This window comes from Zalophus californianus, chromosome 1 (genome assembly GCF_009762305.2).
Source record: "Zalophus californianus isolate mZalCal1 chromosome 1, mZalCal1.pri.v2, whole genome shotgun sequence".
Lineage (NCBI taxonomy): Eukaryota > Metazoa > Chordata > Mammalia > Carnivora > Otariidae > Zalophus > Zalophus californianus.
Genome location: NC_045595.1, coordinates 105,181,893 through 105,199,288, shown reverse-complemented (window position 1 = coordinate 105,199,288; position 17,396 = coordinate 105,181,893). Strand labels below are relative to the sequence as shown.

Below are 17,396 nucleotides of genomic sequence, written 5' to 3'. Positions count from 1 at the left end.
GGAGTTTAAATACTACTACATCTGTAACTCTTATCAGACTGAGTTCCTTGAGAGAGGTTCCTCATCTCCACCCACTCTGAAGAAGTGAACACAGTGCTTGGCACATAAGAGCTCAAAAGCAAATTGAAAGAGTCTGAAAGACTCAATATGACAGCAATTAGATTTGAAACAATTACTGGTTTATATTAGAAAGCCATTAAAATATTTTGAGTTTGAATAAATTCATAGTTCTCAAAGTATGGTCACTGGACCAGCAGTAGCAGCATCACCTGGGAACTTGTTAGAAATGGAAATATTTGGGTCCACCCCAGACCTATTGAATTACATACTCTTGAGGTGGGACCCTGGAAATCTATTTTAGTAACTCTTCCAGGTGACTGATAGAAACTGAAGATTGAGAAACCGATTTATAATAAGGATATCAATATGGTAGTCTTAAATAAGCAAATAAGAGGGTATTCTATTTCAGGATCCTTGAACATGGTTTAAGAATATTATTTCAAAGAGGGTAAGAAGTTGTTTTCTATTGTGTTCAAAGTCAACATAGTGGTTTGGGCTTCACACTCTTAAAAATGAGAACGATCAACTGAAGCAGAATGAAAAATTTTCCTTTATTTGCTTCCTTGACCTAATGTTAAAGTTTTATGCCTTGCTTTCTTTTTTATTATTGCATTCACCACCCTATAACTTGATGGTTAACTTAAGTTCCTAAGACTTTGTAACTATTCTGGTAAACTATAACTTCTATATAAAGGCAAGGGATAATTTGTAAAAAGAAACATTCTGTTTGATATAAGTCACTCTTTTAGAATAAAAACATACCATGATAAGTATTTACTAGAATTAAAAATTGTGGTTATGGAGGAAATGGACAGAAATATAGAACTGTAGGGGAAAAAAGACAACAAGCATATAGCTATAGTATTACCTTTTATATGAATTTTTTTTTATTAGAATTACAGCCTCCCAAAGAACGAAATGAGCTTGAATTTAGTGGGGTTTCTTTAATTTTAAAGATTTTATTTATTTATTTGACAGAGAGAGCAAGAGAGCACAAGCAGGAGGAGGAGCAGGAGAGGAAGAAGCAGGCTCTGCGCAGAGCAGGGAGCCCAATGCGGGGGGCTCGATCCCAGGATCCTGAGATCATGACCTGAGCCAAAGTCAGACGCTTAACCATCTGAGCCACCCAGGCGCCCCTAGTGTTTTTTATTATTTTATTATTATTTTTTTAAGTAATCTCTACACCCATTATAGGGCTCGAACTCACAACCCTGAAATCAAGAGTCACACACCCACTGACTGAGCCAGCCAGGCATCCCTGAATTTAGTGTCTAAATAAAGTCAGATTGCATAACTCTTTTGCCTTTTACAATAACATTCACAGGAAAAATAAAACTCAATTTATCAAGGTACAGCAAGATAGCTTGGCTTTCAATGCTGTTCATTTTAAAATTCATCCCAGGTGGCTCCCCATACCATAGTTTTTCTTCCCAGACCTTCTTCCTCTTATCTCAATAGATCACTTGGCAACCTGAGAAGAGGCCAGATATGAACCTCTGGCTTCACAAATTCCCTACATTTTCATCTTTCTTAGGCTGTTTCATTCATGCTCTCAGCTCAAGGACTTTGTACAAAACATCTCCAGTCTCACCTCTCTAAAAATTAAAATCCATGAAGGTGAGGTTAGGCTAACTTGATCTCACTTAAAAAAAAAAAAAAAAAAAACTATGAGAAATCAACGTTTTTATCTTCATTAATGTGGACAGAGATATCATGGCTACTTGTTTAAAATAAAAATAGAGCAAATTTCTTCTCTTACATTTTGACTACTGTGTCTTCTGTTCTCCCCTCAACACAAATGCTAATTAACAAAGCAACAAGATAGAGGAAAAGAACACTTAAATGATTGCCCACTTTTGCAGGTACACATTACTTTAGCGAGTCCTTACTGCAAGCTTGAGAAACAATCTCATCTTACAGTTGAGGAAACTGAAGCCAAGTAACTGACTCAAAGCACAATCAGTGCTAGAGACAGAACTGAAACCTAGATTTAATGTCAAAACACATGCTTTTTCTACCTTAACAGTAAGACTGTGTGAAAGCAATAAGCAACTATCTCTAACAACCTAAGAGAAATGCAGACTTATGTATACTATGAAGAGTGCTTTAACTATGTACCAAGTGTCATTTGTGAAACCATAAGCATGGATCCAAAATTAAATTATGTGCATAATATGTCATTTATCTTATCCAGCACATTACTAGAAGAGGTTGAGCTCTGAGAACAAGGGAGGTAACTTCTTAGAAAAGGCTCTGTGCTCTTTAGACAGCCAGTATAGTTTACCTATTTGCTAAGAACTAAAATGTTCTTTTGGTCTGTTAGAAAGCTGAAGATAGGAGGGCACGTTCTGCATGGAGCACTGGGTGTTATGAACAAACAATGAATCATGGAACACTGCACCAAAAACTAATGATGTAATATATGGTGATTAACATAACAATAAAAAAATTAAAAAAAAAAGAAAGCTGAAGATATTTTAAAATTACATGTACCTATATGCAGAATATTTTAAAAATTACCTTCTTTTGCTAAAAGACCCTTCTAACTTTCTGTGTTGAGTCACAATCACAATTAAAAATCCACTACAGGAATTCCCCAAATTATAAAATCAAATCTTTTATAATAAGAACTTTGAGCTGGCAAATCTGATATACTTATGTTCAAGCCGCCTTACCCAAACAAGGTAAAAATGATTCTTCATAAACTCACAAGTGGAAGCTACAATCTTTCCAAAAAAAGAAGCTACAATCTTTCTTAGAAGCCAGTCTTTAGGAATCACATACTGTTTCTAGTAAATAATGTACAACCTTCATTCCCCCCTCCCCTGCCAATAAACTCGAAAATAACATAATTATTACTAAAGTGGATTAATTCTAACCTAGGTAACATTTGGCCTTTTTTATTTACTTACTCACTTTAAAGACAGTGGCGGGGGGGGGGGGGGGCGGGCAGAGATAGGGGAAGAGAGAATCTCAAGCGGACTCCATGCCCAGTGCAGAGCCTGACATGGGGCTTGATCCCACAACCCTGAAATCATGACCTGAGCCGAAATCAAGAGCTGGATGCTCAACCAACTGAGCCACCCAGGCGCCCCTACATTTGGCCTTTTTTCTAAGAAACACGTATTTTGTTTTTTAGAAAGAAACTATTAAGTTGCTAATAGCAAAAAAATAAATCTAATGAATGTACAGCTCAGCAAGCCTATAAAAAAAAGTTAAACAGAAAAAAATGCATCACTCTTCTGTAAGAGGAATTTAAAAAATAGTTACAGCTTAACATTCAAGAGCAAATAACAGCTCTCCTTCTAAAAAAGAGCCAAAATAGATACAATTCAGGTAAACTTATTCTATGGCCAAATGCAAATTTCTGTGTTTAGCAATAAAACTATCAAAGTTAACAGTAAATTAAGCTAAGAACTAAAAATTTTATGTATTCTAATTACTGACCATAAGTTCTCTATGTAAAAACAAAAAATCTGTTTAATTTCATGATTAAATTCATAAAAAGCCCCATGAAGATTTTTATTAATAACACAAAATAAGTGATTTTTGTGAATAAAAGCTATTATTCATGATAAACAAGCAGGTAAAATAGCTACTCACAAAACTAAATGTTATTATTTTCTCAAGTAACCAGTCTTACAATGGTGCAAAAAAAAAGAAAAGCTTTTAACCAAGGAACAATTAAAAACCCAGTTAAATATTTACATAAAGATTGATAGTTGTTTTTAGCATCTACAGAAACCAATTATATCATTAGCATATTTTATACTCATCTAATTAATTTAAGGTAAAAATTCTGGCCAGAAATGAATATTTAAAGAGTAAAAAAGGATACATGCTGTGGATTATACCAATGTCAACTTCCTGGCTTTCGACCTTTCCTAAAGCCATGTAAGATGTTACCACTGCAGGAACGGGGCAGGGGGCAGGACACACACACTGGGTGAAGGGGTACATGAGGCCTCCCTACACTTTTTTCTTTACAACTTCTTATGAATCAATAATTATTTCAAAATAAAAGTTAAAGAAGATACATACATGTGGTAAAAAATAAATTCAAAGAGTATACATAAAAGGGTATATAATAATACAAAGTCCTTCTCCTCAGACCCCTTTTGTCCAGAGTCAACCATATCATCTGTATTAATGGCCTTTTAAAAAGTCCACTTAGGAAGAATGTCTGTAATACTTTGGAGAAGCTTAACTAGATGCCTCAAAATATAGAAAAATAAAAAACTCCTTCAATAATTTCACTAAAATACAAAGTACTTCTAGAAATCTATTAAGACTAGAACTCCAATTCGAAAAATGGGTAGATTTCACATGGATAATCCACAAGCCATGAAAAAAACCCAGGCTCTCATTCATAATAAAAATACGGATTAAAACTATAATGTCATACCATTTCCCTAAACTGTCAAACATACTAAAATTTAATACACTGTTAGTGAGGCTGTGGGAAATGGGCCTTCTCATATAGTGAGGATTTAAGTTGTACACTGGTATAACCGTTACACAGAGCAATTTGGTTATATCACAGTTGTACACATACATACATTCTCACTCACTCTTATTTATTTACTATTTGAGTCAGCAATCCTACATGTGGGAATTTATCCTATATTTCTACATACATGGGATAGAATATATTTACAATGCTACTCATTATAGCACTGTTTAAAACAGCAAGATTTCTAATAATCAACATGGAACTGATTAAATAAATCATGGTATAGCCATTTATTCAATTGAATACTACCCATCTATAAAAGACGACCCTACAAAAATGCTTTTCTGTGTACTGAGATGGGAACAATGTACCCTGGAGATCTTTTAAAAGTAAAGGTGCAGATGTATGTACATGACCACTGTGTGAGGGTGATATACAGTATTTGCTTGCATGTGCATAAAGAAACTGGAAGAATACACACAAACTAAGAAAGTGGTTATCTGTCTGGGAAGGCAGGCAGATGGGGGACAGAGATAGAATACTTTCATTGCACTTCGGAGAATACTGAAAAACAAAACAAAACAAAAAACAAAAAAACCAACCACATTCCAAAATGAAAATGACTCACGAAAGAGTTATTAACCCTGTACAGTGTGAACTTAAGACATGAACAAATGGCAGACAGGAAACAGAAAAGAAAAAAAGGAGGGAAGAGGAGCCAACAACTCCATCTTCCTTAGGAACTACTTCATTCTAGAAGATCAGTACTTTGTTTAACATTCAAAACAACAATATGATATTTGTGATTTGTAAAATTTATTTCTTTGGCTTAGGGTGAATAATAATCACTTAAAAAGTATTATGTAAGTAATGTTTATAACTCTTAATATAGCTATTTGTTTCAAAATGATTCTGGTAAGAAAAAAATAAAAGTCTGCGATAAACATCTTTGATATACTAATATTAACTTTAACTTCTTTTTCTAGATCTCTTTACATTTAGATCTCTTTACATTTCCAAGTGAGGGTATCTTGAGGGAGTTATTTTAGTATTAGGCAGTAAAATTCTGATCGTTTTTTCCTCATAGAGTCACTCTAAGGAAACAATTTAAAAAGTAGCCAAACTAAAATTCTTTCTATCAAAACACTCAAGATGGAAGATGTAAAAATTCAGTCTTGAAAAACTGGAGAATAATACAAAAGTGAAATATGCACAGCAATTTTACCATTACAATCCAAATATTTCAAATAAACTAAAAAAGTTTAATATTCTTATTTCAAGTTAAATACTTAAATGTAAAAAAAATCATATCTACTTAAAGGCAGATGAGCTTATGCACTAGCTAGTTATTTTTTATTAGACTAACATTAGGCAAGGTTTGACAGGATGAAAGTTATTTTCTTCCTTTGACACAGGACTGAAATAAGAAAGGGTGTGAGAAAGGGGTAGGAGGAGAGTGGCATTTTCCTGAATGTTGGAGTGCTTACATTTAGAGCAGGCTCTCTTGAAAGAGACTGCATTGTACTACTTACCCAGCAGCAATAGGTAATTTGATGATAGGATAATTCATTACTCATTGAAATGAAGGATGTATCTCAAGGGGCTTAAGCCCAAATTAAAAATTTGACACTACAGTCCTTATTACTTCAATTTACTTCCTGGAGACTGGGAAAACAGTATATGATTGACAATTATCTAGACTGAGATATACATTAGCACCTAAGAGTAAAAAAGGGGAAACAGATTAGAAAGGATGTCAAATGTTGCCAACCGATGTCTAGCTCAGAATACCTTACAAAAATAATGTTAACTCTACTGAAAGGGAATAAAGTGGATGTAATCCTATATATTCATTCTAGATATTCTAAAACCAGACTAAAAACTTTTAGTCTGCTGGAATAGAAGCTGATGGTTAACCAACTTATGAAAACATTAGAATTAACAAATTAAGTATACCTTAATCTAGCAAAAGGTTTATGTTTTTCGACCATCTTTCATAGAAAGATGGAAAATTTAAAAAGAAAAAGAGAAAAACTCAATAAGAATTCTTAATATGAATGAAGACATTAAAAACACAGAATGGTTAAATTATCTCAGCTGTGTTAAGAAAAGCATAAAGATTAACAAAGGCCTTCCAAGGAATGGACTATGTTTAACAGTCATTTTGTAGTAAAGATCAATTCTCCTTTAAAAGGTTAATAACAGCATTCCTTCCTTTTGACTGTGAAGAAATAACAGCACTTTCATCACCTAAGGAAATTTTCATGGTGTAAGTGTATGAAAATGAACAAAACTGGAGAAAGAACATGATAGAAAAGAATGTCAAGGGAAATCAAAACAAAAACTTAACACTCTTAAGATAAGCATTTCATTTCAGAGACCCACAACAAGCGTTGAATTAACTTCACCCAGCGGTGGGCCTATTATAAAAACAACCTTTTTATATAGCTAAATACACCTAACATCTCTCTTTTTTAATCCACCTAACATTTCTAAAAGTAATTCAGAATTCTTTAGCAATGACATAAAAATGGGTCAAAGGAAAAAAAAATCAGAACTAGCTAATTTATTTCTAATGCCAACATTTATATTATTCCCTCCCATTCCAAACGCCTGCTCAACTTTTAAACTGGATATCCTAAACTCCTTGAGACTGTGTAGTTTATTTTCTCTTTGCTCATACTGTTTCTCATTCTCTAAATATTTCTGTGGAAATTCTACCACTCTTTCATAGGTTTCAGCTCAAATATTTTCTGTAAAGTCTAGTTTTCCAACCCTTCCAGAAGTAGTATAGTAAGTCATACCCCACACTACCCTTATAGCTCTAACCACGTATCTGTGTTTTAATAGCTGCATCTATCTCCTACCAGACAAAACTCTATGTGCTATACAAAATCTATCAAGAGGCCAGCAGCCACCTACTAAAGGATGCTGTAGAAGCCTGGATTCACAAATTGTATAGTTGGAATTTGAGTCCTAAATATATCACTTAATACATTTGCCTCTGGGGCCTCTTTCTCCAGCTATAACATAAGCTAGCCATACTAGATCACCTCCAAAGCCATTTCCCACGCCTAATTGACTTTTCCCAAAGCAGTCCTTGGTATCTTATGGACATGGGCAATGCTAGCATTTTAACTAAACTTAAAACAAATTAACTGGAGAAATAGCTCTTAATCTCATTCCTCATTTTCAAACTAAACTTGCCATATCTTCTTGTTGCCTTAATATCTAATTCATACATCTAGGTAATACAAATTTGCCCCTGATTTCCTACATAGCCAAATCTCAGTAACATTTATCTTTCTATGGCACTAATAAAAAATGATAGTTTCTCATCTGTCTCCTCTGCACAATGCCCAACACTCAATGAACACTGGCTGGAAGAGTATGAAATTAGATGATGTCCACCAGTGGGAAGATCACTAGATATGGAAACAGCAAATACATGTTGCAGCTTGGCCTCAGATTTGCTGTGTCCTGAGGCAAGTTACTCTCACTGCGCTTTTTCCCTTCATCATTTAGTTTCAAAGGCTTTTATGGAACTTAGTGTAACCCTTGAATGCGGGCTTTTTTTGGGCATGTATGTGTGGTGGGGATGGGGATTGGTGAGACGGAAAGATAACATTCAATACGGGTCTTAAAAAAAGCAAAAAGAATTACCTAAGCAAGCAAGGAGTGGGGAGATTATCAGGACACTGCAAAATGCTTGGTCACAGGCATTAAAGCAAGGAAAAATGAAATTGTTTTTACAACTGAAGCAGAGAATCTATGAAAGATCGGGGGGGGGTGATAAAGGAAAAGGGACTCACCTATAACAAAGAAAATACCAAAGATGGCTGGAGTTTTTTTTAGCTTGGAGTAATTAGGAGTGGGGAGATGGTTTATGTGTCACAGGAAAGCCGCTAGATTTTAGGGGGTAGGGAATGAGTGGAAGAGGAACCTAAGAATAAAGGTGAGAAAATGAGAAATTTAAGTTTCACTTGGGACTGCTGAATTCTGAGACATCTGGGATACAGATTCTAGTGGAGAAATATAGAAAGAAGGTTGCTGGAAATAGGTATTTAGAACTCTAGAGTAAACTCTGGCCTAGAAGTCTAGATTTGAGAGCGGCTGGAATGTGGTAGGTAAAGCAAAACTGAGAGATGAGCTTGCTTAAGTAGGAAGAAGACAAATGGAGAACACTAACTACTGAAGAGTTAACAAAAGATGGGGGCTCAGAAGAAACTACCCTTCTTGGGAAATCTAATTATTTCTTTCATGGAATGGCCTCACATTTGCCTCTTCTATCTCCAGCATTATGTGTACTATTTTTCTCAACTTAAGTTTTCTTGAAAAAATCCTTTCAATCCCATTTCCACAATGAGGCCTAACCAAATGAGAGAGAATGACACAATCCCCTTGAATACCAAATGCCAAATACCAGTGCAGAGCACAGAGACAATTTTATTCATCTAAAGCTTATCTTTTCACTTACGCCCAATTCCTAAAGGTACAGAGATGTTATTCATAATAGCTTTATTAAAAAAAGCATATGTAGTTGTATGGACAAAGTAAAACTGTATCAGGCTAGCCCTTAGGATTATCTGACCAAGACCCAGCTTCTGTTTCTAGGTGATTAACCAGTCTTTGTTACCTTATGTCTCCTCCAATCTGTCCCCAAAATCCAGGGGTAGTAAGGAAGTAAATATAAAGGAAGGTACAAGGAACTGTTTCAAAAGAGGGATAAACCCAAAAGAATAAAAGTATCACAAGGTTTTTGGAGAGACAGTTGCTTCATTCTGGCTTAGACTAAAGGAACAGTCAAAATGAAGAGAATATCATTATCAGGGAAAAACTCTGTTCTATTTTACTTTTAGTAAGTCAGTACATGTTTTGCAATTGGGGTTCTTAAAAAATTTGGATTGGCCTGGGTTTGAGCAAAAAATTGCTCATCTTCAACAAATATAAAGTATTGTTATATTTTGGCATATAAAATATATGCCCAGAAGAGTTAAAAGTTGTCTAGGTTATCAAGTTTATTACCACTTGCTTAAATCTCTTTTGCTCTCTACTTCATTCTGGGGCAAGACATCTTACCTCTTAGCAGTTGCTTAAGCAAAAGACTAAATTCTCAAAGAATAATAAAGTGGTTTCCCAGGCTTCAGGGGCGCCTGGGTGACTTAGTCGGTTAAGTGTCTGACTCTTGATTTTGGCTCAGGTCATGATCTCAGGGTCCTGAGATTGAGCCTGGAGCCCATGCTGAGCGTGGAACCTGCTTTTCTCTCTCTCCCTCCTCCTCTTCCCTCTAGCTCGAGCTATCTGGAAAATAAATAAATAAATACATAAAAAGAGCACAGGCTTCAGAATTAAACAAGCTTGTTTTAAATCCCAACTCCACTACTTACTAGTGGGATGATCATAGCAAGCTAACATACTAAAACAGGTTTCCTTGTCTGTAAAATGGGACCACAGTTGTATCTACCCTAAAGGACTGCTGTGACGATTATGAGATTTTTTACAATTGTAAACACTAAAAATAATACTTAGTTCCTTTTATTGTTTGGATCAATTTGGACTGACACTGTGTGAGGCTTGCTATCCCAGTGCATCTTAGATTGCAAATGAGCAGTGAGGTACAAATAAAAATCAATTATGATTAGTATTAAGAAACAGTCTTTGTATTTACACCTTAAAGAATGAAATAATCCTAGTTATGCCTTAAATTTACTTGATTCCTTTGTACTCAATTAGTCAAATGTTAAGGCAGTCACAAAATATATGCTCATAAAAATTGTTTGACTTGAGATTTAAACTTACATCAATATTTATTAAGCACAGTATTCCTGTGGATTGAACATTAATGACTGTTTAGAATAAAAAGTCTTAATTTACTGAGGGAAATATTTCCAAAGGCCACATATGTTACTGAATTTATTTCAACATAAAAATTTCAAAAAGTGTTTAACATCTCCCATGCCTTCCTTTAGTGTTATATGAAATTTCAACAATTAAATATTACTAAAAACAAGAGTGGGACAAGTACTGCTTTGCTTCTACACTACATATTATTCTAGTTGAGAATCACTGCTTTAGAATTACTTAATTCAAAAAGAGATTCTGGTATAGATAATGAAGAAAAGTATAAAGTAGCACTACTATAAAATCTAAAGGGTTATAAAAGATTTTTTCACTCAAGCAGAACTATACTCAAATAGGTATATTTTCACTTGTAAAGTTTTTAACAGCTAACAGCTTTTTCTCATTTCATTGTAGATCCAAGTCCTTGAATTCTTCTAGGTAATAACAATACTGAAACATAGATATGGTAAATAACAGAACTTTACAACCATTTGTAGAGCTCAATTTGTATCAAATTATCTATGATGAATTCCAGACTTACAACATGATCTGAAATTTGTTAATCACCTTAGATTCTGGAGCTAAGACTGTCATCTGAAATGGAATGCTTCACGTGAACTACACTCTTTGCTCTCTCCCTTTCTTGATTCTTCCATAAATAATTGTTTTTGTTGTGTCTATTTAATGTTCTTCACCCTTGAGTTAAACCACAAAGGGAGGAACTGTGTCCATCCAGAAGGTCTACTAATTATAACACTTTGCATAGAATTGATATTAAGCATTTAATTGAAAAAAAGATACAATAAAATATTATTTAATATGTTATCTAATTAATTTTTGTAAGTTAGCATAAGCTTATGTTATGTTATGTCGGGCTAATCATGCCAGGAGAAAAAAATAAGAAATTAACCAGCTATTTAAATATTAGAAACTAATGAAAAGAGTATCCCTGGAAAATGGGCAGGCCTCCTGAGAAATTTTTTTTCTCCTTGACAAAGATAGCTTAAACAAAAAGCCAATAAATCTTTTCTTGTGATACTCCTTGCATCTGGTTTTTACTCACTGAAGAAGAAAGTGTAGTAGTTTCTATATAACTGGCAACTGAAGTAATTAAGTAGAAAAACGGTTTAAGTTTGAGGAATAGAATAGCTAGAGTTCCATGGACTTTCAGGCTACTTCTGACAAAATTATGCCAGTGAAACTTAGCAGTTTCATATACAGATCATGGGAATGACGGAACTCATAGAAGATCCTGTAGAAAATGAAATGGACTTTAAAAACTCTTTATCTTTTGGATAGAAACCTTGACAAAGATCTTTTTACATTAGAATCTTGGATTTAGGGAAAATAATTTTGTGAACCTAGTGAAAGGCTTAATTGTATAATCATACATCATAAATATCTATCTGTGGGTTCTCTCAATTGTCCGATATCATTCTCTGTAGACAATTAGAATCGAATCTAAAGAGAAGTGAAAAAAACCAAAAGCTATCCTGAAGGTGGAAAGAAGAGGCCAAAGGCTTCATAATTTAGTCAGGTAAGATAAAGAAGACAATTCATATGGCCATGCCTTTAAGCATGTCTCATAGACAAGTGAAGTTCTAAGTGAACTAGATCTAGGAATCTGAAGAAATTCAGATGCATAGTACTTTACTCTTTTTACACATTGCTGGATCAGAGCAGTATACAGGAGTCCTGTGAAATCCTTGCATCATCACTAGAATCAATAATTATGAAGTGGAAAAACATCCTTGTGATCTCTAAGATACTAAGCAATATCTCCTTATCCATTTTTGAAAAAGAACTTTAGAATTACATTTATATTAACACCAATGACTTTTGGCCACAAACTGGAACCCATATTCTTGATTATGGCAGCTATGAAAACACTGAACTAGAGAATGTTCTTATAGTTGAATGGTGACAGAATATGCAATGCAGCTTTTATTTTTACATGAACCTAATCTCTTTACTAAATGCTTTCAGTGATGGTAATCATCTGATTTTCTGCTCCATATTTTAGATTCTGTGTACATCAAGAATTTATACAAGGTTCAACATGAAATGTAAAAAGAAAGAAGACGAGGATGCTAAGATAAACATCACTGGAGGTGTTCAAAGGCTAGACAGCAACTGAGAAGGTATGTTATAGATGTGAGACAAAATGAGACAAATGGTTGGAATAAAGGACCACTAAATTCCCTTCCAACTCAGATGTATAATTCTAGACTCAGAGATAAACTCACAGGTGGTATCAAATAAAAAAGGCTTTGGCTCTGGAGTCATACCCAGGTTTGAATCCCAACTCTATCACTTTTATAATATAACTTCACACAAGTTATTTATCCTCTCCAAAGAATAATAATAGGACCAGACAAGAGTATTCAGTGAGATAATGCATTAGTGTCTGGCACATATTAAACATTTATTAACTATATAATCTGTATTAGGAAGGTATAGTGGTCAAAATCTAAATATCATGAAAAACACAGGGAACATTAACTTAGGAGCAACGTGATGTGGTTTCTACATTTGATTCTTGCCTCTAATTGTATATGTTAATTTCTAACATTCTTTCCAGTTACTAAATCTTATGATGCCACATTCTAGGGGGATTTTAATGTATTTAAACATTTATCAGATGCTGATTATGTGGACACATCATCGAATAAACCATACACTAGAATTTATGAATATACAGTTGAGTATAGGAAATAGACAAGTTAGAGGTGTGATAAATGCTAAGACAAGGAAAGATTTTAGAGGGTGTTTTGGGGAAATATAATCAAGATCAAGGGTCAGGAAAGAATGTTTAGTAAAGGAAGTGCCACAGGTGGGTGGAGAATCTAAAAGGACAGAAGTCTACACACAAATGTTCTAAGTAAAAGGAACAGCACCTACAGTTAGCCATGTTAGAAAACTCAAATAATGAAGACCAGTTAGAAGGTTTTTGCATTTCCATGTAAGAAAGGACTGTGCCCTGAATGGGGATGAAAGAGATGGATAGGCTTAAGAAAAAAACTCACGGAAGTAGACATGGCAGTCCTTTGCAATTAACCTGCTATGGGATATCACACAAGTTTGAGTGTTAAGGAGAGATGACTAGGTAACAAGTTTGAGCACCTAGAGCATACAGATGACACTCAGAACCATCTACATATTCTTAGCATGATGAAGAATGTGAGAAGATGCTGTCTCAACAGCATCCTGAGGGCACCAGTAATACTTAAAAGAACAAACAGAAAGGAAAGGCCTGCCAGGGGACTGAGAAGAAATGAGAGGTAGAAGGAAAAACTGGAAAGGATGGTATCTTGGATATCAAAATTATCAGTCCAAAATTTAAAACCTATGACATGTCAGTATCAGCTTCGTACAAATCAGAAAAATATTTGGAACACTAGAAACTATTTAAAAGCTACTTAACTGTGATTGCAATTGTTAATATCCATGCATAGGTACTCAAAGTCTGGAAGGGAATATACAAACACTGAGATCGTCACTGTGTCAAAAACTTGGATTAGGTGTACTTGTTTATTCTATTTCCCAAACATTCCAAAGTTTTAATTTTGAAAAGGCAAATATGTTACTATTAAAGAAGCTGGGATACAAATGTCTTAACTAAAAAAAGATTTTTAAGATAGTATTTTCATGTTCTGATGACCTATCAAGTTGTTGTACACTTTAAACCATGGTCTTAAAGAAATTAAGTTTATGCTTGATAGGCAGACTATTTCAACTAAACTGAAGAGTAAGCAAATTCTTACAGTTTTACTTGTTTTTGTTTTAAGCAGTACTATTATTGTGGATTTAAGTCCTATTTAGACACAGGAACTTTATTATAAACACTTAAAAATAAGAAAAGGTTTTACACAAAGTAGGTACTCAATTAAAAAAATCCATGTATCTAAAATATAAATTTTGTGACATACATGTTTTAAAAGTAAACATAGAAAAGGTATCTTTATAGAATTATTCACAATTAAGGGCAAATGGGAAACTGATACAGCACTTAGCAGGAGGTTTTACATGTGATTCATTCCCCTACCCCAAGAAACATCTGCAGCTCAAAGCAGATTTTTAAACTGTTTCCCCCGAATGTCTGCTATTTATAAATCCTAAATATTAAAGAGTGAGTTCCTTAATGGTTACACTTGGCACAATACTATTCTAGTAAGTACTATAACTTTTCTAACACCTACATATTTGCTTATAATCACAAACATTACATTTGTATAGAAGGTGATTTCCTAATGCAATAAATACTTAATTCTAAATTATAAGCAATTTACCAAATTTATTTTTTTGACAGATGCTTTAAAAGATTTTATAATAAAGGATGGCCCATTGCTACTTAAGTTCAAGGGAATCAAATTTATGTATTCACATCTTCACTCAATATAAAATTCTCCCTTATCCTTTAAGTTCCTCCGGGGTACTCTAGGCATACCAGCATACAATTGAGAGCCATGGTTCCAGTTAGAAAGCTAGATCTGAATCCTAGCTCCACCACTAAATGGCTATGTGACCTGAGCAAGTTATCTAATCTCTCTAAGCTTTCAATTTCCTTCTCTGTAAACTGAGGGTACTGATACTATCTATGTAATACAGCCGTTGTGAAAATTAAATAACATACCCCAAATACGTAGCATAGTGTGTGGCACACTAGGTAGCCACTGGGTAGCAAAAATAAAACTACTCTGTGGAGAAATCCAATCAACATTTGAGCACAGAGATTGACAGTATGAAATTCCTAAGCTAAAAGTGGGTAAGCTCTGATTTGTTCCATCAGGCTAACGATCACTTATAATAAATTAGCCTTGGATAAAATTCAGTAAGTTACATAATCAGTGTACTCATTAAAAATTTCTTTCCTACGTCATGTAGTTGGGTATATAACAAGGCTTGTCTCTTAGATACATTCATTAGCAATGTTATTCAACTCCTTTTGAAAATCTGACAAATGCTCTGAACCTTTTACCAAAAACTGAACATACATTAAATTCCATCCAGTATTTCACAGGGTTCATGATCCCCGGATGCCCACCCATCCATTGACTACTAAAGATGGATATCCTACACTAAAGAAATTAGAAATTATTTTCCTCATTACCCAAGTTATGTGGAATTATTGTGGTAAATGAAAAAATTAAAAGTAAGAAGTTTACAGGATCCAAGACAATTGTTTGTTAGTTTGTTGTATTTCCTTCCAAACTACTAATGATTGCAATTACTGTTTTACGAAACTTAAGTTTATAGAATATGATCAAAGTCATGGAATACCATATGAGAAACAATTTTAGAGTATCATTCAAAAGACAGGATGTATGTGTGTAAGGGAGAGACTGACTACCCCAGAGGGTTAAGGATAAAGTTAGAAATAGATATGGTGCCTATTTGATAATTTCAAATAATTTTTGATACACTTATAGGACAGGTACACCATACTTTAATGAAAATATTAATTGTACAACTGTATGACCTTGGACATATAACTTAACCCAAGTTCCTTTTTCTTCATCTGCAAAACATGATGATTTTCAGATTGAAGATTAAGATCTCATCCCAGTCTAAACTGTATTATTCTAAGAGTCCCCTACAAAATACAGCTGTGTAAAACAAAGCAAAATAAGCAGCTATATAAAACAAGTTTTAAAATTTTTGTTTTCCACGCAGAATACAATGCTAAAAGGAAATCTTTTATTTTCAGGGCATACCAAAAAAGTTACTATTGACTTCTAGTATGTGATTTTCATTTGATACTGGTTCTCAAGATAAGAACTGAGAAAATTTTCCTGGCTTTATTTTTACAGACATCTAGAAGAAAAATAAAATCCCAAAAGCAAATAAGGTAATTTAAACTATATTTTATGAAGAAAATGGATGTAAAGTTTTTTTTTTTTAAATAAAAGATTAATATATTAGTTCTCAAATATCGCCTGTGATAGTAACTAGAAAGTATTTGGGGCCCTTAACTACACTGTAAGCATCTATATCAGATGCCATAGCAATATTTAAATAATGTTTACATAATACAGGATGTCACTTTATTTTTTAAACTGATTATTAAACACCACTGCAAAGATACGGGCTTCAGCCTCATGAAATTTTGAAAGGATTACATATTCCCAAGTATTTAAAATTCCAAGTTTGAACTTATATTTAATACTATACTCTTAGTTATACAATGTGCTCATTCTGTTCATAAATATTCATCTCAATACAATAACATCAGGTATAATACATAAAATCTAATCCATTAAGTCTTACCAATTTATGACCTGATGAGACACTCTTGTGGACAACATTCAGTCCTTAGAAGCTAGAATAACCCTCCAACCATGTGAGGGCATCACAACTTTTAAACTTTCGGCTTTCGATCATTATTATGTCACATTCCTCCTCCGATGCTGAATTCTAAAAAAAATTCTAGCAAAGAGTTTAAGTAAATAAGTGTTTTAATCAAATAGCCTTTAAAAATCTTTTATAGCAAAGTTTTATGTTTTACCATGATTACACAACTGATATTTTGTACTTAAGTATTTTTTTAATGTAAAATAATTTCATATTTAATCTGGATACTTCAAACTGTAAATTTCAACATGGACTTCCAGGCCATCAGGAATACTTGTTAGTAGAGTCAAGGAGAAATGAAACCAATTAAAGGTTTAAGATCATGATCCAGAAATTATGATTTAACACCATAACTTGCTACAGACAGTTTTGTAGTCCTATAGAATGGCACTTAAGTCTATTATCTGGTTCACATCCGTATGAATTTCTAGACTTCTAACACAGGTGGATGGATCAGTAATAATCCATACCGATCATTTAAATGCTCAAGACAGCATTCAATTTTTATGCCTAAATCCTAGTCTGTCTCTACCACCCCCCAATTTTAAATTAGACAACATGATGGAAAAAATAAAATTTTATTATGCATTTTATATAACAGACATAACAGTGTATCCTGTTCAGAAGTGGTCCTACAGCTCATCTGTGTACGGGCAAAGAACAAACTTAGGGGTAGGAATATATTAAAGAA

General features: G+C 33.8%; 1 protein-coding gene across 3 annotated transcripts in view; it reads right to left on the bottom strand.

The window, feature by feature from the left end:
- The window catches only part of TSC22D2 (TSC22 domain family member 2), a 54,369-nt gene that overhangs the window by 11,406 nt on the left and 25,567 nt on the right, over positions 1-17,396 (bottom strand). Inside the window, exon 2 of one of the 3 annotated variants that reach the window (XR_003518083.2) lies at positions 16,622-16,780. The exons of the other annotated variants lie outside the window; for them this stretch is intronic. The gene's annotated coding sequence lies outside the window, so the exon portion shown is untranslated. The remainder of the gene's footprint in view (positions 1-16,621; positions 16,781-17,396) is intronic. 3 annotated transcript variants of the gene reach the window in all.